The 25216-nt window shown below is 45.0% G+C and overlaps 10 non-coding genes across 10 annotated transcripts; all 10 read right to left on the bottom strand.

The window, feature by feature from the left end:
* Window positions 1–946: 946 nt before the first annotated feature.
* On the bottom strand, window positions 947–1087 carry LOC146783702 (U4 spliceosomal RNA). The gene has a single exon (XR_014971267.1). It is a non-coding gene; the product is annotated as a U4 spliceosomal RNA (small nuclear RNA).
* Window positions 1088–1908: 821 nt separating this feature from the next.
* On the bottom strand, window positions 1909–2049 carry LOC146783701 (U4 spliceosomal RNA). The gene has a single exon (XR_014971105.1). It is a non-coding gene; the product is annotated as a U4 spliceosomal RNA (small nuclear RNA).
* Window positions 2050–6061: 4012 nt separating this feature from the next.
* LOC146783700 (U4 spliceosomal RNA) lies at window positions 6062–6202 on the bottom strand. The gene has a single exon (XR_014971266.1). It is a non-coding gene; the product is annotated as a U4 spliceosomal RNA (small nuclear RNA).
* An 821-nt stretch (window positions 6203–7023) lies between these two features.
* LOC146783699 (U4 spliceosomal RNA) lies at window positions 7024–7164 on the bottom strand. Its single transcript, XR_014971077.1, has one exon. It is a non-coding gene; the product is annotated as a U4 spliceosomal RNA (small nuclear RNA).
* A 4017-nt stretch (window positions 7165–11181) lies between these two features.
* Window positions 11182–11322, bottom strand: LOC146783698 (U4 spliceosomal RNA). Its single transcript, XR_014971205.1, has one exon. It is a non-coding gene; the product is annotated as a U4 spliceosomal RNA (small nuclear RNA).
* An 821-nt stretch (window positions 11323–12143) lies between these two features.
* LOC146783697 (U4 spliceosomal RNA) lies at window positions 12144–12284 on the bottom strand. Its single transcript, XR_014971125.1, has one exon. It is a non-coding gene; the product is annotated as a U4 spliceosomal RNA (small nuclear RNA).
* Window positions 12285–15664: 3380 nt separating this feature from the next.
* On the bottom strand, window positions 15665–15805 carry LOC146783696 (U4 spliceosomal RNA). Its single transcript, XR_014971236.1, has one exon. It is a non-coding gene; the product is annotated as a U4 spliceosomal RNA (small nuclear RNA).
* Window positions 15806–16626: 821 nt separating this feature from the next.
* Window positions 16627–16767, bottom strand: LOC146783695 (U4 spliceosomal RNA). Its single transcript, XR_014971076.1, has one exon. It is a non-coding gene; the product is annotated as a U4 spliceosomal RNA (small nuclear RNA).
* Window positions 16768–20784: 4017 nt separating this feature from the next.
* On the bottom strand, window positions 20785–20925 carry LOC146783694 (U4 spliceosomal RNA). The gene has a single exon (XR_014971204.1). It is a non-coding gene; the product is annotated as a U4 spliceosomal RNA (small nuclear RNA).
* Window positions 20926–21746: 821 nt separating this feature from the next.
* LOC146783693 (U4 spliceosomal RNA) lies at window positions 21747–21887 on the bottom strand. The gene has a single exon (XR_014971123.1). It is a non-coding gene; the product is annotated as a U4 spliceosomal RNA (small nuclear RNA).
* Between the last annotated feature and the right edge of the window lie 3329 nt (window positions 21888–25216).

Here is a 25216-nt window from a genome sequence, read left to right as displayed (position 1 = left end):
GTAACGAGAACATACTATACCTGCAGCTTGAATTTTCTTCCATAGGGAATCATTGACTGTTTTCTATGAAATTTCTTCTGTCAACTTTTAAAATAGCAAAATATTACTTAAAAATCCTAGTAGTAACTAAGTCGACTTTTATCACTTGTTTCTAAGTACTGTCCCAGGACTGAATCTAGGATCCAGTCCTGGAATCTCTAAAGTAATCCTGAAAGTAATCTATTGCAAATAACTTGAAATTTCCATTGAACTCAATGCATTATTGTGTTTAAAACTGTGTTGCCTATTGCAACAACTTATAACTTTCTACAAAAGCCAATTGCATATTGCAAAAGTATTTAAATAAAGCATCTCATTCTGAGAAAGTATATTTTAATTCCTATTGTTGGTTCTAAAACAAAACAGACATATATTTTTTATACAAACCATTGGCCTAGAGTTCAGTTTTTGAGTGTGTGAAATCATTTCGCTGACTGAGTGTGTACAACAAATGCTTTACACTGTCCTCTGATACTGCCTTACTGCTCGACCAAGCTACCAATTTAGAGACTAAGGTTATTTCTAACTTTAGCCTCTGCCAAACCTCTGGGGACTGTGGACTCTGTACACCCTGTACCTATTTTGGAACAGTATATACAGAGCCACTTTCTCACAATAGTACATTTGATCTAAAACCTAGAGAGATGCTGAATAAATGTCTGAATCTTCGGACACTGCGCAGCTTCTAAATCAATTAGCACCCAAAGTTTAATATGTGTACCTTACCTAATGATTAAGCGGACCCTCTTTTACGCATATAAAAAACACGTTGGTTGAAATGAAACAGTTAATGAAAAACATATCGAGCAAAGAGTATTGATATTCTATGAAAAATATCTACACCTTTTTTCTTACTGAATAAATACATTGATGTATAATCAATCATTTTTTGACACAATTGATCTAGCCTCCGTAAAGATTATTCCAAATTACCAACAACAACTGTTGTTCAAGTTGACAAGACTGGGTATTGCGTAAAGTTTTGAATAAGCAACAATCACACCTTGGATACACCGCATTGGTTACAATACTGCCACTATTCAAAGATAACGTCCCATTGGCAATATGAGCAGTCCCACAATCGTGACACTTTTGTCTCTTACAGGGAGACACAGTTGGAACATATGCACTGATCAGAGAGATATGCAAGCATACTTTCTATGTTTTCTATCACTCAGGTCAAAAGCCAGACATCAGGTGGACTACTTTATCTTCTGTTGGTTCTGCAGATAAGTACCCATTGGGCTCTTGGATTCCATATGCTAATTAGCAGATTTCACTATACAGCCTCCTGTGGCACCTCCCTTCATCCCTCTCTATGTGTGATGTCATCAGTACATGATTCTGTATGCAAACACATATACTCCTAAGCCCCATCTGGCTCCTCCCAAAACGAGTTATTGTACCTAAATGCAAGCAGAGCAACCAAAGGAGTACTATTCTAGAATATTACAAGAGTTCACTTTGGCACCTCTTTGTTCACCCAGATACAAGATGCCTTTCTTGTAAAAGGATACATATCAGTCTGCCGACAAAGGAGTGTACAATCTCAGCTATTCACTCAATAGCAGACAAAATAGCAAATTAGCTCTGCTACTTAGAGAGATGCTGAATGAATGTCTGAAGCTTTGGACACTGTGCAGCTTCCAAGACAATTAGATCACAAAGTTTAATACGTGTACCTTACCTATTGATTAAGAGGACCCTTTTACACAGATATGAGAAACCCTTTAGTTGAAATAAAACAGTTGTTAAAAAAACATATTGACCAATGAGTATTGACATTCTATGAAAAATATCTACACCTCTTTGCTTACTAAATAACTGTAATGATGTGTAATCAATCTTCTTTTGACACAATTGATCCAGCCTCCATAGAGACTATCAAAAATTGCCAATATCAACTATTTTTCAAGTTGACATGGCGGGGTATTGGGTAAAGTTTTCAATAAGCAATAATCACGCCTCGGATAGACCTCATTGGCTACGATACTGCCACTTCACAAAGATAACATCAGCTAGGCGATATGAGCTGTCCCACAACGGTGACACTTTTGTCTGTTACAGGGAGACAAATTTGAAACGTGCACCGATCAGAGAGATATGCAAGCATACTTTCTATGTTTTCTATCACTCGAGTCAAAAGCCAGACATCATATGTACTACTCTATCTTCTGTTGCTTCTGCAGGTAAGTGCCCGTTGGGCTCTGGGATTCCGTATGCTAATTAGCAGATTTCACTATACAGCCTCCTTTGGCACCTCCCTTCATCCCTCTCTATGTGGGATGTCATCAGTACATGATTATGTATGCAACCACATATCCTCCTAAGCCCAAGCAGGCTCCTCCCAAAACTAGTTCTTGTACCTAAATGCAAGAAACAACCAAAGGTGTACTATTCTAGAATATTACAAGAGTTAACTTTGGCGCCTCTTGTTCACTCGGATACGAGATGCCTTTCTTGTAAATGGATACATATCAGTCTGCCGACAAAGGAGTGTACAATCTCAGCTATTCACTCAATAGCCGACAAAATAGTTGTGTGAAAGTGCCATCTTTCTTGAATGGTATGCCCCCACTTTTTGCTGAATTGCTGAATGTACTTTGACTGAGTGTGCCCTGGACTCCTGCCAATCAGGAGCCCAGGGCCTATGTTCCTTCCCAAAGCAAAAATCTCAAAACCAAATTGGCAAGCCCTGGCCACATGTCAGCCCCTGGTAAGTGGTACCCTAGGTACCCAGGGCCTTGTGACCAGGGAAGGTCTCTAAGGGCTGCAGCACTCATTGTGCCACCCTTAGAGGCCCTGTACCCTAACACACACACACTGCCCTGGCAGGCTGAGTGTCTGGGTGCAAGACAAAACAGAGAATCGACATGGCACACATCCCTGTGTGCCATGCCCACAACCTTCACTGCCCTGGCATACATCAGCCACCCCTCTAGCTGGGTGCCCTATGCCAGTGGTGTGGGCACAGAGGCAGGAGCCCGGTGCCCCTACAGTACCGAGGTCCATTCCTGGGCCCTGTAAGGGCAGTGCTTCCATTTAAGAGTACATGGTGCTGGGAGCTTGTAAAACACGAACTCCACAGCACTATAATGGCAGCACAGAAGACTGAGAAGTTTGGTATCAAACTGCTCAGCACATTAAACCCACACTGATGCCAGTAAGGGATTTAATGTACCAAGCACAACAGAGGGCATCTTAGAGAGGCCCCCTGAAACCTAACCTACAATCCACGTCTGTTCTGAGGCTGCCTAGGCTGCCACACAGCAGACATGTTGCTGGACCCCTGGGTAGGAGAGCCCCGGCTCTCCTTGGTCTGCAACAATGCACATCCTGGGCGAGATGCTAGATCTCCTCCCCCAGGATGGGCAGGGGGAAGCTTCAAAGGCATGCCCCCTCTGTGAGCTTCCCCAGGCCACTTGCAACCCCCACTCTGGCGGGAAGCTTGGCCGGAAACCCCAAATAAGGACAGGGGATGGGCCAGCCTGCCAACCCCACCCCTCAGGTGGGGAAGGCGAGGTGAAGCACATCTCCGGGCGCTCGCCATCTTGAAGATGGGAGGCCCTACCCAATCAGGACTAGGCTGCTGCCCCCCTCCCACAGGAGAGTGGCTGATTAGGGGGAGTACTCACCCCAGGACAGGGACCCATTGGTCCCTGCCCTTCGCCTACCTGTAACGCCCCTAAATTTAGTATTTACGGGCACCCTGAACCTTCCTTCCCCAGATTCCAGATTCCGAAATACAAAGATGAGGAAGAAGAAAGAAGACCTGCCCTGCAGTTGCTAAGAAGAGGAAGACACCAACTGCTTTGGCCCCAGCCCTACAGGCCTGGCGACACTCGAACCTGCTCCTGCTCCAACCCGGCATCTATTGTGGCCAGCAACCTCACAAACCCCGGAGGACCTGGCTACCTTTTGGCTCTAAGCCCCTGGGACTCCCATGAGTAGAGGCTCTACTCAAAATCTACTTCTAATCCCTGGCATCAGCCCGGAACCGCGAACCCTACACACTCTGCACCCGCCAAGCCTGGCCTGTGCCGGAGTGACCAAAGACCACGAGGACGACCCCACGACGACTGTGAACCCGAGTCCGGCACCCAAGGACTTCCCTCGAAGCTCCTGACGACACCTGCAGCCTCAGGACCAGGTACCCCCCCAACGCGATCAACAGAGGGTAAGATTTCCCGACACCAAAAGGCACCCCTGCACCCGGCGCCCTGCGGCTCCCTGTGCCCAACTCCTGGGTACCTACCTATCCTCCAACTACCCAAATTACCTCTCGAAGTGGTGGTGGCACCAAAAGAATCTTCGTCCCCGAGCTTGCAATCTTTTTCTAAACCGGAGCTCTCCCATTGAAATCAATTGAGCGCCCGAGAGCTCAAAAGCACCCTGCACCCAGCCGCCCGAGTGGCCCTGGCAGTGTAACCTCTACACCTATCTACTTCCCCATTTGCCCTGAGCAAGTGACCAGGAGCCCAGCTCCCACAGCCGCGTAGCCTGCTAGTCAGCAGCCACCAACCAAGGCCCCCCTACCTCTCATAGGATAACATTGGGCCTAACTCTCTCTGCACCCGGCTGCCCCTGTGCCGCTGAGGGTGAAAAAACTCTACCTACCTGACCCTGGGAGACCCCTGAGTCTATGCCCAGAACCTTAACTCTGCCAGTCGAGTACTTACCTTTAAACCGATAACTCAATTTTCTCCGTAGGGTAACATTGACTGGTTTCTTCTGAAAATTTCTTCAAAGTGTGGAGTTTTCAAAACTTAAAAATTCACCAAAAACCAGCCGAGTAACGAAAACGAAAATACTCACCTGCTATTAGGTGAGCTCCCAGTTCTGGATCTTGGTGCCCAGCACTGACTATGAAAAATACTTACAACTGTACTCACCAGTAACCCAATTTTCTTCCATGGCGAATCATTGACTGTTTTTCTGTGAAATTTCTTCAAAGTGTCAATTTCTGCAAACTTTAAATATTCTTTAAAAATCGTATAACTTCTGAAAACGTAATTACTTACCTGTTTTGGATAAAGGTCCCAGTACTGAGTCTAGGCACCCAGTACTGGATTACAAAAGTAACGAGAACATACTATACCTGCAGCTTGAATTTTCTTCCATAGGGAATCATTGACTGTTTTCTATGAAATTTCTTGTCAACTTTTAAAATAGCAAAATATTACTTAAAAATCCTAGTAGTAACTAAGTCGACTTTTATCACTTGTTTCTAAGTACTGTCCCAGGACTGAATCTAGGATCCAGTCCTGGAATCTCTAAAGTAATCCTGAAAGTAATCTATTGCAAATAACTTGAAATTTCCATTGAACTCAATGCATTATTGTGTTTAAAACTGTGTTGCCTATTGCAACAACTTATAACTTTCTACAAAAGCCAATTGCATATTGCAAAAGTATTTAAATAAAGCATCTCATTCTGAGAAAGTATATTTTAATTCCTATTGTTGGTTCTAAAACAAAACAGACATATATTTTTTATACAAACCATTGGCCTAGAGTTCAGTTTTTGAGTGTGTGAAATCATTTCGCTGACTGAGCGTGTACAACAAATGCTTTACACTGTCCTCTGATACTGCCTTACTGCTCGACCAAGCTACCACTTTAGAGACTAAGGTTATTTCTAACTTTAGCCTCTGCCAAACCTCTGGGGACTGTGGACTCTGTACACCCTGTACCTATTTTGGAACAGTATATACAGAGCCACTTTCTCACAATAGTACATTTGATCTAAAACCTAGAGAGATGCTGAATAAATGTCTGAATCTTCGGACACTGCGCAGCTTCTAAATCAATTAGCACCCAAAGTTTAATATGTGTACCTTACCTAATGATTAAGCGGACCCTCTTTTACGCATATAAAAAACACGTTGGTTGAAATGAAACAGTTAATGAAAAACATATCGAGCAAAGAGTATTGATATTCTATGAAAAATATCTACACCTTTTTTCTTACTGAATAAATACATTGATGTATAATCAATCATTTTTTGACACAATTGATCTAGCCTCCGTAAAGATTATTCCAAATTACCAACAACAACTGTTGTTCAAGTTGACAAGACTGGGTATTGCGTAAAGTTTTGAATAAGCAACAATCACACCTTGGATACACCACATTGGTTACAATACTGCCACTATTCAAAGATAACGTCCCATTGGCAATATGAGCAGTCCCACAATCGTGACACTTTTGTCTCTTACAGGGAGACAAAGTTGGAACATATGCACTGATCAGAGAGATATGCAAGCATACTTTCTATGTTTTCTATCACTCAGGTCAAAAGCCAGACATCAGGTGGACTACTTTATCTTCTGTTGGTTCTGCAGATAAGTACCCATTGGGCTCTTGGATTCCATATGCTAATTAGCAGATTTCACTATACAGCCTCCTGTGGCACCTCCCTTCATCCCTCTCTATGTGTGATGTCATCAGTACATGATTCTGTATGCAAACACATATACTCCTAAGCCCCATCTGGCTCCTCCCAAAACGAGTTATTGTACCTAAATGCAAGCAGAGCAACCAAAGGAGTACTATTCTAGAATATTACAAGAGTTCACTTTGGCACCTCTTTGTTCACCCAGATACAAGATGCCTTTCTTGTAAAAGGATACATATCAGTCTGCCGACAAAGGAGTGTACAATCTCAGCTATTCACTCAATAGCAGACAAAATAGCAAATTAGCTCTGCTACTTAGAGAGATGCTGAATGAATGTCTGAAGCTTTGGACACTGTGCAGCTTCCAAGACAATTAGATCACAAAGTTTAATATGTGTACCTTACCTATTGATTAAGAGGACCCTTTTACACAGATATGAGAAACACTTTAGTTGAAATAAAACAGTTGTTAAAAAAACATATTGACCAATGAGTATTGACATTCTATGAAAAATATCTACACCTCTTTGCTTAATAAATAACTGTAATGATGTGTAATCAATCTTCTTTTGACACAATTGATCCAGCCTCCATAGAGACTATCAAAAATTGCCAATATCAACTATTTTTCAAGTTGACATGGCGGGGTATTGGGTAAAGTTTTCAATAAGCAATAATCACGCCTCGGATAGACCTCATTGGCTACGATACTGCCACTGCACAAAGATAACATCAGCTAGGCGATATGAGCTGTCCCACAACGGTGACACTTTTGTCTGTTACAGGGAGACAAATTTGAAACGTGCACCGATCAGAGAAATATGCAAGCATACTTTCTATGTTTTCTATCACTCGAGTCAAAAGCCAGACATCATATGTACTACTCTATCTTCTGTTGCTTCTGCAGGTAAGTGCCCGTTGGGCTCTGGGATTCCGTATGCTAATTAGCAGATTTCACTATACAGCCTCCTTTGGCACCTCCCTTCATCCCTCTCTATGTGGGATGTCATCAGTACATGATTATGTATGCAACCACATATCCTCCTAAGCCCAAGCAGGCTCCTCCCAAAACTAGTTCTTGTACCTAAATGCAAGAAACAACCAAAGGTGTACTATTCTAGAATATTACAAGAGTTAACTTTGGCGCCTCTTGTTCACCCGGATACGAGATGCCTTTCTTGTAAATGGATACATATCAGTCTGCCGACAAAGGAGTGTACAATCTCAGCTATTCACTCAATAGCCGACAAAATAGTTGTGTGAAAGTGCCATCTTTCTTGAATTGTATGCCCCCACTTTTTGCTGAATTGCTGAATGTACTTTGACTGAGTGTGCCCTGGACTCCTGCCAATCAGGAGCCCAGGGCCTATGTTCCTTCCCAAAGCAAAAATCTCAAAACCAAATTGGCAAGCCCTGGCCACATGTCAGCCCCTGGTAAGTGGTACCCTAGGTACCCAGGGCCTTGTGACCAGGGAAGGTCTCTAAGGGCTGCAGCACTCATTGTGCCACCCTTAGAGGCCCTGTACCCTAACACACACACACTGCCCTGGCAGGCTGAGTGTCTGGGTGCAAGACAAAACAGAGAATCGACATGGCACACATCCCTGTGTGCCATGCCCACAACCTTCACTGCCCTGGCATACATCAGCCACCCCTCTAGCTGGCTGCTCTATGCCAGTGGTGTGGGCACAGAGGCAGGAGCCCGGTGCCCCTACAGTACCGAGGTCCATTCCTGGGCCCTGTAAGTGCAGTGCTTCCATTTAAGAGTACATGGTGCTGGGAGCTTGTAAAACACGAACTCCACAGCACTATAATGGCAGCACAGAAGACTGAGAAGTTTGGTATCAAACTGCTCAGCACATTAAACCCACACTGATGCCAGTAAGGGATTTAATGTACCAAGCACAACAGAGGGCATCTTAGAGAGGCCCCCTGAAACCTAACCTACAATCCACGTCTGTTCTGAGGCTGCCTAGGCTGCCACACAGCAGACATGTTGCTGGACCCCTGGGTAGGAGAGCCCCGGCTCTCCTGGGTCTGCAACAATGCACATCCTGGGCGAGATGCTAGATCTCCTCCCCCAGGATGGGCAGGGGGAAGCTTCAAAGGCATGCCCCCTCTGTGAGCTTCCCCAGGCCACTTGCAACCCCCACTCTGGCGGGAAGCTTGGCCGGAAACCCCAAATAAGGACAGGGGATGGGCCAGCCTGCCAACCCCACCCCTCAGGTGGGGAAGGCGAGGTGAAGCACATCTCCGGGCGCTCGCCATCTTGAAGATGGGAGGCCCTACCCAATCCGGACTAGGCTGCTGCCCCCCTCCCACAGGAGAGTGGCTGATTAGGGGGGTACTCACCCCAGGACAGGGACCCATTGGTCCCTGCCCTTCGCCTACCTGTAACGCCCCTAAATTTAGTATGTACGGGCACCCTGAACCTTCCTTCCCCAGATTCCAGATTCCGAAATACAAAGAAGAGGAAGAAGAAAGAAGACCTGCCCTGCAGTTGCTAAGAAGAGGAAGACACCAACTGCTTTGGCCCCAGCCCTACAGGCCTGGCGACACTCGAACCTGCTCCTGCTCCAACCCGGCATCTATTGTGGCCAGGAACCTCACAAACCCCGGAGGACCTGGCTACCTTTTGGCTCTAAGCCCCTGGGACTCCCATGAGTAGAGGCTCTACTCAAAATCTACTTCTAATCCCTGGCATCAGCCCGGAACCGCGAACCCTACACACTCTGCACCCGCCAAGCCTGGCCTGTGCCGGAGTGACCAAAGACCACGAGGACGACCCCACGACGACTGTGAACCCGAGTCCGGCACCCAAGGACTTCCCTCGAAGCTCCTGACGACACCTGCAGCCTCAGGACCAGGTACCCCCCCAACGCGATCAACAGAGGGTAAGAGTTCCCGACACCAAAAGGCACCCCTGCACCCGGCGCCCTGCGGCTCCCTGTGCCCAACTCCTGGGTACCTACCTATCCTCCAACTACCCAAATTACCTCTCGAAGTGGTGGTGGCACCTAAAGAATCTTCGTCCCCGAGCTTGCAATCTTTTTCTAAACCGGAGCTCTCCCATTGAAATCAATTGAGCGCCCGAGAGCTCAAAAGCACCCTGCACCCAGCCGCCCGAGTGGCCCTGGCAGTGTAACCTCTACAACTATCTACTTCCCCATTTGCCCTGAGCAAGTGACCAGGAGCCCAGCTCCCACAGCCGCGTAGCCTGCTAGTCAGCAGCCACCAACCAAGGCCCCCCTACCTCTCATAGGATAACATTGGGCCTAACTCTCTCTGCACCCGGCTGCCCCTGTGCCGCTGAGGGTGAAAAAACTCTACCTACCTGACCCTGGGAGACCCCTGAGTCTATGCCCAGAACCTTAACTCTGCCAGTCGAGTACTTACCTTTAAACCGATAACTCAATTTTCTCCATAGGGTAACATTGACTGGTTTCTTCTGAAAATTTCTTCAAAGTGTGGAGTTTTCAAAACTTAAAAATTCACCAAAAACCAGCCGAGTAACGAAAACGAAAATACTCACCTGCTATTAGGTGAGCTCCCAGTTCTGGATCTTGGTGCCCAGCACTGACTCTGAAAAATACTTACAACTGTACTCACCAGTAACCCAATTTTCTTCCATAGGGAATCATTGACTGTTTTTCTGTGAAATTTCTTCAAAGTGTCAATTTCTGCAAACTTTAAATATTCTTTAAAAATCGTATAACTTCTGAACACGTAATTACTTACCTGTTTTGGATAAAGGTCCCAGTACTGAGTCTAGGCACCCAGTACTGGATTACAAATGTAACGAGAACATACTATACCTGCAGCTTGAATTTTCTTCCATAGGGAATCATTGACTGTTTTCTATGAAATTTCTTCTAAGTGTCAACTTTTAAAATAGCAAAATATTACTTAAAAATCCTAGTAGTAACTAAGTCGACTTTTATCACTTGTTTCTAAGTACTGTCCCAGGACTGAATCTAGGATCCAGTCCTGGAATCTCTAAAGTAATCCTGAAAGTAATCTATTGCAAATAACTTGAAATTTCCATTGAACTCAATGCATTATTGTGTTTAAAACTGTGTTGCCTATTGCAACAACTTATAACTTTCTACAAAAGCCAATTGCATATTGCAAAAGTATTTAAATAAAGCATCTCATTCTGAGAAAGTATATTTTAATTCCTATTGCTGGTTCTAAAACAAAACAGACATATATTTTTTATACAAACCATTGGCCTAGAGTTCAGTTATTGAGTGTGTGAAATCATTTCGCTGACTGAGTGTGTACAACAAATGCTTTACACTGTCCTCTGATACTGCCTTACTGCTCGACCAAGCTACCACTTTAGAGACTAAGGTTATTTCTAACTTTAGCCTCTGCCAAACCTCTGGGGACTGTGGACTCTGTACACCCTGTACCTATTTTGGAACAGTATATACAGAGCCACTTTCTCACAATAGTACATTTGATCTAAAACATAGAGAGATGCTGAATAAACGTCTGAATCTTCGGACACTGCGCAGCTTCTAAATCAATTAGCGCCCAAAGTTTAATATGTGTACCTTACCTAATGATTAAGCGGACCCTCTTTTACGCATATAAAAAACACGTTGGTTGAAATGAAACAGTTAATGAAAAACATATCGAGCAAAGAGTATTGATATTCTATGAAAAATATCTACAGCTTTTTTCTTACTGAATAAATACATTGATGTATAATCAATTATTTTTTGACACAATTGATCTAGCCTCCGTAAAGATTATCCTAAATTACCAACAACAACTGTTGTTCAAGTTGACAAGACTGGGTATTGCATAAAGTTTTGAATAAGCAACAATCACACCTCGGATACACCGCATTGGTTACAATACTGCCACTATTCAAAGATAACATCCAATTGGCAATATGAGCAGTCCCACAATCGTGACACTTTTGTCTCTTACAGGGAGACAAAGTTGGAAAATATGCACTGATCAGAGAGATATGCAAGCATACTTTCTATGTTTTCTATCACTCAGGTCAAAAGCCAGACATCAGGTGGACTACTTTATCTTCTGTTGGTTCTGCAGATAAGTACCCATTGGGCTCTGGGATTCCATATGCTAATTAGCAGATTTCACTATACAGCCTCCTTTGGCACCTCCCTTCATCCCTCTCTATGTGTGATGTCATCAGTACATGATTCTGTATGCAAACATATATACTCCTAAGCCCCATCTGGCTCCTCCCACAACGAGTTCTTGTACCTAAATGCAAGCAGAGCAACCAAAGGAGTACTATTCTAGAATATTACAAGAGTTCACTTTGGCACCTCCTTGTTCACCCAGATACAAGATGCCTTTCTTGTAAAAGGATACATTTCAGTCTGCCGACAAAGGAGTGTACAATCTCAGCTATTCACTCAATAGCCGACAAAATAGCACATTAGCTCTGCTACTTAGAGAGATGCTGAATGAATGTCTGAAGCTTTGGACACTGTGCAGCTTCCAAGACAATTAGATCACAAATTTTAATACGTGTACCTTACCTATTTATTAAGAGGACCCTTTTCCACAGATATGAGAAACACTTTAGTTGAAATAAAACAGTTGTTAAAAAAACATATTGACCAATGAGTATTGACATTCTATGAAAAATATCTACACCTCTTTGCTTACTAAATAAGTGTAATGATGTATAATCAATCTTTTTTTGACACAATTGATTCAGCCTCCATAGAGACTATCAAAAATTGACAATATCAACTATTTTTCAAGTTGACATGGCGGGGTATTGGATAAAGTTTTCAATAAGCAATAATCACGCCTCGGATAGACCTCATTGGCTACGATACTGCCACTGCACAAAGATAACATCAGCTAGGCGATATGAGCAGTCCCACAACGGTGACACTTTTGTCTGTTACAGGGAGACAAATTTGAAACGTGCACCGAACAGAGAGATATGCAAGCATACTTTCTATGTTTTCTATCACTCGAGTCAAAAGCCAGACATCATATGTACTACTCTATCTTCTGTTGCTTCTGCAGGTAAGTGCCCGTTGGGCTCTGGGATTCCGTATGCTAATTAGCAGATTTCACTATACAGCATCCCTGTGTGCCATGCCCCCAACCTTCACTGCCCTGGCATACATCAGCCACCCCTCTAGCTGGGTGCCCTATGCCAGTGGTGTGGGCACAGAGGCAGGAGCCCGGTGCCCCTACAGTACCCAGGTCCATTCCTGGGCCCTGTAAGTGCAGTGGTGCCATTTAAGAGTACATGGTGCTGGGAGCTTGTAAAACACGAACTCCACAGCACTATAATGGCAGCACAGAAGACTGAGAAGTTTGGTATCAAACTGCTCAGCACATTAAACCCACACTGATGCCAGTATGGGATTTAATGTACCAAGCACAACAGAGGGCATCTCAGAGAGGCCCCCTGAAACCTAACCTATAATCCACGTCTGTTCTGAGGCTGCCTAGGCTGCCACACAGCAGACATGTTGCTGGACCCCTGGGTTGCAGAGCCCCTGCTCTCCTGGGTCTGCAACAATGCACATCCTGGGCGAGATGCTAGATCCCCTCCCCCAGGATGGGCAGGGGGAAGCTTCAAAGGCATGCCGCCTCAGTGAGCTTCCCCAGGCCACTTGCAACCCCCACTCTGGCGGGAAGCTTGGCCGGAAACCCCAAATAAGGACAGGGGATGGGCCAGCCTGCCAACCCCACCCCTCAGGTGGGGAAGGCGAGGTGAAGCACATCTCCGGGCGCTCGCCATCTTGAAGATGGGAGGCCCTACCCAATCAGGACTAGGCTGCTGCCCCCCTCCCACAGGAGAGTGGCTGAATAGGGGGTGTACTCACCCCAGGACAGGGACCCATTGGTCCCTGCCCTTCGCCTACCTGTAACGCCCCTAAATTTAGTATTTAGGGGCACCCTGAACCTTCCTTCCCCAGATTCCAGATTCCGAAATACAAAGAAGAGGAAGAAGAAAGAAGACCTGCCCTGCAGCTGCTAAGAAGAGGAAGACACCAACTGCTTTGGCCCCAGCCCTACAGGCCTGGCGACACTCGAACCTGCTCCTGCTCCAACCCGGCATCTATTGTGGCCAGCAACCTCACAAACCCCGGAGGACCTGGCTACCTTTTGGCTCTAAGCCCCTGGGACTCCCATGAGTAGAGGCTCTACTCAAAATCTACTTCTAATCCCTGGCATCAGCCCGGAACCGCGAACCCTACACACTCTGCACCCGCCAAGCCTGGCCTGTGCCAGAGTGACCAAAGACCACGAGGACGACCCCACGACGACTGTGAACCCGAGTCCGGCACCCAAGGACTTCCCTCGAAGCTCCTGACGACACCTGCAGCCTCAGGACCAGGTACCCCCCCAACGCGATCAACAGAGGGTAAGATTTCCCGACACCAAAAGGCACCCCTGCACCCGGCGCCCTGCGGCTCCCTGTGCCCAACTCCTGGGTACCTACCTATCCTCCAACTACCCAACTTACCTCTCGAAGTGGTGGTGGCACCTAAAGAGTCTTTGTCCCCGAGCTTGCAATCTTTTTCTAAACCGGAGCTCTCCCATTGAAATCAATTGAGCGCCCGATAGCTCAAAAGCACCCTGCACCCAGCCGCCCGAGTGGCCCTGGCAGTGTAACCTCTACACCTATCTACTTCCCCATTTGCCCTGAGCAAGTGACCAGGAGCCCAGATCCCACAGCCGCGTAGCCTGCTAGTCAGCAGCCACCAACCAAGGCCCCCCTACCTCTCATAGGATAACATTGGGACTAACTCTCTCTGCACCCGGCTGCCCCTGTGCCGCTGAGGGTGAAAAAACTCTACTTACCTGACCCTGGGAGACCCCTGAGTCTATGCCCAGAACCTTAACTCTGCCAGTCGAGTACTTACCTTTAAACCGATAACTCAATTTTCTCCATAGGGTAACATTGACTGGTTTCTTCTGAAAATTTCTTTAAAGTGTGGAGTTTTCAAAACTTAAAAATTCACCAAAAACCAGCCGAGTAACGAAAACGAAAATACTCACCTGCTATTAGGTGAGCTCCCAGTTCTGGATCTTGGTGCCCAGCACTGACTCTGAAAAATACTTACAACTGTACTCACCAGTAACCCAATTTTCTTCCATAGGGAATCATTGACTGTTTTTCTGTGAAATTTCTTCAAAGTGTCAATTTCTGCAAACTTTAAATATTCTTTAAAAATCGTATAACTTCTGAAAACGTAATTACTTACCTGTTTTGGATAAAGGTCCCAGTACTGAGTCTAGGCACCCAGTACTGGATTACAAAAGTAACGAGAACATACTATACCTGCAGCTTGAATTTTCTTCCATAGGGAATCATTGACTGTTTTCTATGAAATTTCTTCTGTCAACTTTTAAAATAGCAAAATATTACTTAAAAATCCTAGTAGTAACTAAGTCGACTTTTATCACTTGTTTCTAAGTACTGTCCCAGGACTGAATCTAGGATCAAGTCCTGGAATCTCTAAAGTAATCCTGAAAGTAATCTATTGCAAATAACTTGAAATTTCCATTGAACTCAATGCATTATTGTGTTTAAAACTGTGTTGCCTATTGCAACAACTTATAACTTTCTACAAAAGCCAATTGCATATTGCAAAAGTATTTAAATAAAGCATCTCATTCTGAGAAAGTATATTTTAATTCCTATTGTTGGTTCTAAAACAAAACAGACATATATTTTTTATACAAACCATTGGCCTAGAGTTCAGTTATTGAGTGTGTGAAATCATTTCGCTGACTGAGTGTGTACAACAAATGCTTTACACTGTCCTCTGATACTGCCTTACTGCTCGACCAAGCTACCACTTTAAAGACTAAGGTTATTTCTAACTTTAGCCTCTGCCAAACCTCTGGGGACTGTGGACTCTGTACACCCTGTACCTATTTTGGAACAGTATATACAGAGCCATTTTCTCACAATAGTACATTTGATCTAAAACATAGAGAGATGCTGAATAAACGTCTGAATCTTCGGACACTGCGCAGCTTCTAAATCAATTAGCACCCAAAGTTTAATATGTGTACCTTACCTAATGATTAAGCGGACCCTCTTTTACGCATATAAAAAACACGTTGGTTGAAATGAAACAGTTAATGAAAAACATATCGAGCAAAGAGTATTGATATTCTATGAAAAATATCTACACCTTTTTTCTTACTGAATAAATACATTGATGTATAATCAATCATTTTTTGACACAATTGATCTAGCCTCCGTAAAGATTATTCCAAATTACCAACAACAACTGTTGTTCAAGTTGACAAGACTGGGTATTGCGTAAAGTTTTGAATAAGCAACAATCACACCTCGGATACACCGCATTGGTTACAATACTGCCACTATTCAAAGATAACGTCCCATTGGCAATATGAGCAGTCCCACAATCGTGACACTTTTGTCTCTTACAGGGAGACAAAGTTGGAACATATGCACTGATCAGAGAGATATGCAAGCATACTTTCTATGTTTTCTATCACTCAGGTCAAAAGCCAGACATCAGGTGGACTACTTTATCTTCTGTTGGTTCTGCAGATAAGTACCCATTGGGCTCTTGGATTCCATATGCTAATTAGCAGATTTCACTATACAGCCTCCTGTGGCACCTCCCTTCATCCCTCTCTATGTGTGATGTCATCAGTACATGATTCTGTATGCAAACACATATACTCCTAAGCCCCATCTGGCTCCTCCCAAAACGAGTTATTGTACCTAAATGCAAGCAGAGCAACCAAAGGAGTACTATTCTAAAATATTACAAGAGTTCACTTTGGCACCTCTTTGTTCACCCAGATACAAGATGCCTTTCTTGTAAAAGGATACATATCAGTCTGCCGACAAAGGAGTGTACAATCTCAGCTATTCACTCAATAGCAGACAAAATAGCAAATTAGCTCTGCTACTTAGAGAGATGCTGAATGAATGTCTGAAGCTTTGGACACTGTGCAGCTTCCAAGACAATTAGATCACAAAGTTTAATACGTGTACCTTACCTATTGATTAAGAGGACCCTTTTACACAGATATGAGAAACACTTTAGTTGAAATAAAACAGTTGTTAAAAAAACATATTGACCAATGAGTATTGACATTCTATGAAAAATATCTACACCTCTTTGCTTACTAAATAACTGTAATGATGTGTAATCAATCTTCTTTTGACACAATTGATCCAGCCTCCATAGAGACTATCAAAAATTGCCAATATCAACTATTTTTCAAGTTGACATGGCGGGGTATTGGGTAAAGTTTTCAATAAGCAATAATCACGCCTCGGATAGACCTCATTGGCTACGATACTGCCACTGCACAAAGATAACATCAGCTAGGCGATATGAGCTGTCCCACAATGGTGACAATTTTGTCTGTTACAGGGAGACAAATTTGAAACGTGCACCGATCAGAGAGATATGCAAGCATACTTTCTATGTTTTCTATCACTCGAGTCAAAAGCCAGACATCATATGTACTACTCTATCTTCTGTTGCTTCTGCAGGTAAGTGCCCGTTGGGCTCTGGGATTCCGTATGCTAATTAGCAGATTTCACTATACAGCCTCCTTTGGCACCTCCCTTCATCCCTCTCTATGTGGGATGTCATCAGTACATGATTATGTATGCAACCACATATCCTCCTAAGCCCAAGCAGGCTCCTCCCAAAACTAGTTCTTGTACCTAAATGCAAGAAAGCAACCAAAGGTGTACTATTCTAGAATATTACAAGAGTTAACTTTGGCGCCTCTTGTTCACCCGGATACGAGATGCCTTTCTTGTAAATGGATACATATCAGTCTGCCGACAAAGGAGTGTACAATCTCAGCTATTCACTCAATAGCCGACAAAATAGTTGTGTGAAAGTGCCATCTTTCTTGAATGGTATGCCCCCACTTTTTGCTGAATTGCTGAATGTACTTTGACTGAGTGTGCCCTGGACTCCTGCCAATCAGGAGCCCAGGGCCTATGTTCCTTCCCAAAGCAAAAATCTCAAAACCAAATTGGCAAGCCCTGGCCACATGTCAGCCCCTGGTAAGTGGTACCCTAGGTACCCAGGGCCTTGTGACCAGGGAAGGTCTCTAAGGGCTGCAGCACTCATTGTGCCACCCTTAGAGGCCCTGTACCCTAACACACACACACTGCCCTGGAAGGCTGAGTGTCTGGGTGCAAGACAAAACAGAGAATCGACATGGCACACATCCCTGTGTGCCATGCCCACAACCTTCACTGCCCTGGCATACATCAGCCACCCCTCTAGCTGGGTGCCCTATGCCAGTGGTGTGGGCACAGAGGCAGGAGCCCGGTGCCCCTACAGTACCGAGGTCCATTCCTGGGCCCTGTAAGTGCAGTGCTTCCATTTAAGAGTACATGGTGCTGGGAGCTTGTAAAACACGAACTCCACAGCACTATAATGGCAGCACAGAAGACTGAGAAGTTTGGTATCAAACTGCTCAGCACATTAAACTCACACTGATGCCAGTAAGGGATTTAATGTACCAAGCACAACAGAGGGCATCTTAGAGAGGCCCCTGAAACCTAACCTACAATCCACGTCTGTTCTGAGGCTGCCTAGGCTGCCACACAGCAGACATGTTGCTGGACCCCTGGGTAGGAGAGCCCCTGCTCTCCTGGGTCTGCAACAATGCACATCCTGGGCGAGATGCTAGATCTCCTCCCCCAGGATGGGCAGGGGGAAGCTTCAAAGGCATGCCCCCTCTGTGAGCTTCCCCAGGCCACTTGCAACCCCCACTCTGGCGGGAAGCTTGGCCGGAAACCCCAAATAAGGACAGGGGATGGGCCAGCCTGCCAACCCCCCCCTCAGGTGGGGAAGGCGAGGTGAAGCACATCTCCGGGCGCTCGCCATCTTGAAGATGGGAGGCCCTACCCAATCAGGACTAGGCTGCTGCCCCCCTCCCACAGGAGAGTGGCTGAATAGGGGGAGTACTCACCCCAGGACAGGGACCCATTGGTCCCTGCCCTTCGCCTACCTGTAACGCCCCTAAATTTAGTATTTAGGGGCACCCTGAACCTTCCTTCCCCAGATTCCAGATTCCGAAATACAAAGAAGAGGAAGAAGAAAGAAGACCTGCCCTGCAGTTGCTAAGAAGAGGAAGACACCAACTGCTTTGGCCCCAGCCCTACAGGCCTGGCGACACTCGAACCTGCTCCTGCTCCAACCCGGCATCTATTGTGGCCAGCAACCTCACAAACCCCGGAGGACCTGGCTACCTTTTGGCTCTAAGCCCCTGGGACTCCCATGAGTAGAGGCTCTACTCAAAATCTACTTCTAATCCCTGGCATCAGCCCGGAACCGCGAACCCTACACACTCTGCACCCGCCGAGCCTGGCCTGTGCCGGAGTGACCAAAGACCACGAGGACGACCCCACGACGACTGTGAACCCGAGTCCGGCACCCAAGGACTTCCCTCGAAGCTCCTGACGACACCTGCAGCCTCAGGACCAGGTACCCCCCCAACGCGATCAACAGAGGGTAAGATTTCCCGACACCAAAAGGCACCCCTGCACCCGGCGCCCTGCGGCTCCCTGTGCCCAACTCCTGGGTACCTACCTTTCCTCCAACTACCCAAATTACCTCTCGAAGTGGTGGTGGCACCTAAAGAATCTTCGTCCCCGAGCTTGCAATCTTTTTCTAAACCGGAGCTCTCCCATTGAAATCAATTGAGCGCCCGAGAGCTCAAAAGCACCCTGCACCCAGCCGCCCGAGTGGCCCTGGCAGTGTAACCTCTACACCTATCTACTTCCCCATTTGCCCTGAGCAAGTGACCAGGAGCCCAGCTCCCACAGCCGCGTAGCCTGCTAGTCAGCAGCCACCAACCAAGGCCCCCCTACCTCTCATAGGATAAAATTGGGCCTAACTCTCTCTGCACCCGGCTGCCCCTGTGCCGCTGAGGGTGAAAAAACTCTACCTACCTGACCCTGGGAGACCCCTGAGTCTATGCCCAGAACCTTAACTCTGCCAGTCGAGTACTTACCTTTAAACCGATAACTCAATTTTCTCCATAGGGTAACATTGACTGGTTTCTTCTGAAAATTTCTTCAAAGTGTGGAGTTTTCAAAACTTAAAAATTCACCAAAAACCAGCCGAGTAACGAAAACGAAAATACTCACCTGCTATTAGGTGAGCTCCCAGTTCTGGATCTTGGTGCCCAGCACTGACTCTGAAAAATACTTACAACTGTACTCACCAGTAACCCAATTTTCTTCCATAGGGAATCATTGACTGTTTTTCTGTGAAATTTCTTCAAAGTGTCAATTTCTGCAAACTTTAAATATTCTTTAAAAATCGTATAACTTCTGAACACGTAATTACTTACCTGTTTTGGATAAAGGTCCCAGTACTGAGTCTAGGCACCCAGTACTGGATTACAAAAGTAACGAGAACATACTATACCTGCAGCTTGAATTTTCTTCCATAGGAATTCATTGACTGTTTTCTATGAAATTTCTTCCAAGTGTCAACTTTTAAAATAGCAAAATATTACTTAAAAATCCTAGTAGTAACTAAGTCGACTTTTATCACTTGTTTCTAAGTACTGTCCCAGGACTGAATCTAGGATCCAGTCCTGGAATCTCTAAAGTAATCCTGAAAGTAATCTATTGCAAATAACTTGAAATTTCCATTGAACTCAATGCATTATTGTGTTTAAAACTGTGTTGCCTATTGCAACAACTTATAACTTTCTACAAAAGCCAATTGCATATTGCAAAAGTATTTAAATAAAGCATCTCATTCTGAGAAAGTATATTTTAATTCCTATTGTTGGTTCTAAAACAAAACAGACATATATTTTTTATACAAACCATTGGCCTAGAGTTCAGTTATTGAGTGTGTGAAATCATTTCGCTGACTGAGTGTGTACAACAAATGCTTTACACTGTCCTCTGATACTGCCTTACTGCTCGACCAAGCTACCACTTTAGAGACTAAGGTTATTTCTAACTTTAGCCTCTGCCAAACTTCTGGGGACTGTGGACTCTGTACACCCTGTACCTATTTTGGAACAGTACATACAGAGCCACTTTCTCACAATAGTACATTTGATCTAAAACATAGAGAGATGCTGAATAAACGTCTGAATCTTCGGACACTGCGCAGCTTCTAAATCAATTAGCACCCAAAGTTTAATATGTGTACCTTACCTAATGATTAAGCGGACCCTCTTTTACGCATATAAAAAACACGTTGGTTGAAATGAAACAGTTAATGAAAAACATATCGAGCAAAGAGTATTGATATTCTATGAAAAATATCTACACCTTTTTTCTTACTGAATAAATACATTGATGTATAATCAATCATTTTTTGACACAATTGATCTAGCCTCCGTAAAGATTATCCTAAATTACCAACAACAACTGTTGTTCAAGTTGACAAGACTGGGTATTGCATAAAGTTTTGAATAAGCAACAATCACACCTCGGATACACCGCATTGGTTACAATACTGCCACTATTCAAAGATAACGTCCAATTGGCAATATGAGCAGTCCCACAATCGTGACACTTTTGTCTCTTACAGGGAGACAAAGTTGGAACATATGCACTGATCAGAGAGATATGCAAGCATACTTTCTATGTTTTCTATCACTCAGGTCAAAAGCCAGACATCAGGTGGACTACTTTATCTTCTGTTGGTTCTGCAGATAAGTACCCATTGGGCTCTGGGATTCCATATGCTAATTAGCAGATTTCACTATACACCCTCCTTTGGCACCTCCCTTCATCCCTCTCTATGTGTGATGTCATCAGTACATGATTCTGTATGCAAACACATATACTCCTAAGCCCCATCTGGCTCCTCCCACAACGAGTTCTTGTACCTAAATGCAAGCAGAGCAACCAAAGGAGTACTATTCTAGAATATTACAAGAGTTCACTTTGGCACCTCCTTGTTCACCCAGATACAAGATGCCTTTCTTGTAAAAGGATACATTTCAGTCTGCCGACAAAGGAGTGTACAATCTCAGCTATTCACTCAATAGCCGACAAAATAGCACATTAGCTCTGCTACTTAGAGAGATGATGAATGAATGTCTGAAGCTTTGGACACTGTGCAGCTTCCAAGACAATTAGATCACAAATTTTAATACGTGTACCTTACCTATTTATTAAGAGGACCCTTTTCCACAGATATGAGAAACACTTTAGTTGAAATAAAACAGTTGTTAAAAAAACATATTGACCAATGAGTATTGACATTCTATGAAAAATATCTACACCTCTTTGCTTACTAAATAAGTGTAATGATGTATAATCAATCTTTTTTTGACACAATTGATCCAGCCTCCATAGAGACTATCAAAAATTGACAATATCAACTATTTTTCAAGTTGACATGGCGGGGTATTGGGTAAAGTTTTCAATAAGCAATAATCACGCCTCGGATAGACCTCATTGGCTACGATACTGCCACTGCACAAAGATAACATCAGCTAGGCGATATGAGCAGTCCCACAACGGTGACACTTTTGTCTGTTACAGGGAGTCAAATTTGAAACGTGCACCGAACAGAGAGATATGCAAGCATATTTTCTATGTTTTCTATCACTCGAGTCAAAAGCCAGACATCATATGTACTACTCTATCTTCTGTTGCTTCTGCAGGTAAGTGCCCGTTGGGCTCTGGGATTCCGTATGCTAATTAGCAGATTTCACTATACAGCATCCCTGTGTGCCATGCCCACAACCTTCACTGCCCTGGCATACATCAGCCACCCCTCTAGCTGGGTGCCCTATGCCAGTGGTGTGGGCACAGAGGCAGGAGCCCGGTGCCCCTACAGTACCCAGGTCCATTCCTGGGCCCTGTAAGTGCAGTGGTGCCATTTAAGAGTACATGGTGCTGGGAGCTTGTAAAACACGAACTCCACAGCACTATAATGGCAGCACAGAAGACTGAGAAGTTTGGTATCAAACTGCTCAGCACATTAAACCCACACTGATGCCAGTATAGGATTTAATGTACCAAGCACAACAGAGGGAATCTCAGAGAGGCCCCCTGAAACCTAACCTACAATCCACGTCTGTTCTGAGGCTGCCTAGGCTGCCACACAGCAGACATGTTGCTGGACCCCTGGGTTGCAGAGCCCCTGCTCTCCTGGGTCTGCAACAATGCACATCCTGGGCGAGATGCTAGATCCCCTCCCCCAGGATGGGCAGGGGGAAGCTTCAAAGGCATGCCGCCTCAGTGAGCTTCCCCAGGCCACTTGCAACCCCCACTCTGGCGGGAAGCTTGGCCGGAAACCCCAAATAAGGACAGGGGATGGGCCAGCCTGCCAACCCCACCCCTCAGGTGGGGAAGGCGAGGTGAAGCACATCTCCGGGCGCTCGCCATCTTGAAGATGGGAGGCCCTACCCAATCAGGACTAGGCTGCTGCCCCCCTCCCACAGGAGAGTGGCTGAATAGGGGGTGTACTCACCCCAGGACAGGGACCCATTGGTCCCTGCCCTTCGCCTACCTGTAACGCCCCTAAATTTAGTATTTAGGGGCACCCTGAACCTTCCTTCCCCAGATTCCAGATTCCGAAATACAAAGAAGAGGAAGAAGAAAGAAGACCTGCCCTGCAGCTGCTAAGAAGAGGAAGACACCAACTGCTTTGGCCCCAGCCCTACAGGCCTGGCGACACTCGAACCTGCTCCTGCTCCAACCCGGCATCTATTGTGGCCAGCAACCTCACAAACCCCGGAGGACCTGGCTACCTTTTGGCTCTAAGCCCCTGGGACTCCCATGAGTAGAGGCTCTACTCAAAATCTACTTTTAATCCCTGGCATCAGCCCGGAACCGCGAACCCTACACACTCTGCACCCGCCAAGCCTGGCCTGTGCCAGAGTGACCAAAGACCACGAGGACGACCCCACGACGACTGTGAACCCGAGTCCGGCACCCAAGGACTTCCCTCGAAGCTCCTGACGACACCTGCAGCCTCAGGACCAGGTACCCCCCCAACGCGATCAACAGAGGGTAAGATTTCCCGACACCAAAAGGCACCCCTGCACCCGGCGCCCTGCGGCTCCCTGTGCCCAACTCCTGGGTACCTACCTATCCTCCAACTACCCAACTTACCTCTCGAAGTGGTGGTGGCACCTAAAGAGTCTTTGTCCCCGAGCTTGCAATCTTTTTCTAAACCGGAGCTCTCCCATTGAAATCAATTGAGCGCCCGATAGCTCAAAAGCACCCTGCGCCCAGCCGCCCGAGTGGCCCTGGCAGTGTAACCTCTACACCTATCTACTTCCCCATTTGCCCTGAGCAAGTGACCAGGAGCCCAGATCCCACAGCCGCGTAGCCTGCTAGTCAGCAGCCACCAACCAAGGCCCCCCTACCTCTCATAGGATAACATTGGGCCTAACTCTCTCTGCACCCGGCTGCCCCTGTGCCGCTGAGGGTGAAAAAACTCTACTTACCTGACCCTGGGAGACCCCTGAGTCTATGCCCAGAACCTTAACTCTGCCAGTCGAGTACTTACCTTTAAACCGATAACTCAATTTTCTCCCTAGGGTAACATTGACTGGTTTCTTCTGAAAATTTCTTTAAAGTGTGGAGTTTTCAAAACTTAAAAATTCACCAAAAACCAGCCGAGTAACGAAAACGAAAATACTCACCTGCTATTAGGTGAGCTCCCAGTTCTGGATCTTGGTGCCCAGCACTGACTCTGAAAAATACTTACAACTGTACTCACCAGTAACCCAATTTTCTTCCATAGGGAATCATTGACTGTTTTTCTGTGAAATTTCTTCAAAGTGTCAATTTCTGCAAACTTTAAATATTCTTTAAAAATCGTATAACTTCTGAAAACGTAATTACTTACCTGTTTTGGATAAAGGTCCCAGTACTGAGTCTAGGCACCCAGTACTGGATTACAAAAGTAACGAGAACATACTATACCTGCAGCTTGAATTTTCTTCCATAGGGAATCATTGACTGTTTTCTATGAAATTTCTTCTGTCAACTTTTAAAATAGCAAAATATTACTTAAAAATCCTAGTAGTAACTAAGTCGACTTTTATCACTTGTTTCTAAGTACTGTCCCAGGACTGAATCTAGGATCCAGTCCTGGAATCTCTAAAGTAATCCTGAAAGTAATCTATTGCAAATAACTTGAAATTTCCATTGAACTCAATGCATTATTGTGTTTAAAACTGTGTTGCCTATTGCAACAACTTATAACTTTCTACAAAAGCCAATTGCATATTGCAAAAGTATTTAAATAAAGCATCTCATTCTGAGAAAGTATATTTTAATTCCTATTGTTGGTTCTAAAACAAAACAGACATATATTTTTTATACAAACCATTGGCCTAGAGTTCAGTTATTGAGTGTGTGAAATCATTTCGCTGACTGAGTGTGTACAACAAATGCTTTACACTGTCCTCTGATACTGCCTTACTGCTCGACCAAGCTACCACTTTAGAGACTAAGGTTATTTCTAACTTTAGCCTCTGCCAAACCTCTGGGGACTGTGGACTCTGTACACCCTGTACCTATTTTGGAACAGTATATACAGAGCCACTTTCTCACAATAGTACATTTGATCTAAAACATAGAGAGATGCTGAATAAACGTCTGAATCTTCGGACACTGCGCAGCTTCTAAATCAATTAGCACCCAAAGTTTAATATGTGTACCTTACCTAATGATTAAGCGGACCCTCTTTTATGCATATAAAAAACACGTTGGTTGAAATGAAACAGTTAATGAAAAACATATCGAGCAAAGAGTATTGATATTCTATGAAAAATATCTACACCTTTTTTCTTACT

This window comes from Triturus cristatus, chromosome 11 (assembly GCF_964204655.1).
Source record: "Triturus cristatus chromosome 11, aTriCri1.1, whole genome shotgun sequence".
In the NCBI taxonomy this organism is placed as follows: domain Eukaryota; kingdom Metazoa; phylum Chordata; class Amphibia; order Caudata; family Salamandridae; genus Triturus; species Triturus cristatus.
Note: the sequence above shows the minus strand (reverse complement) of the source record. Positions and strands in the feature narration are given on the sequence as shown.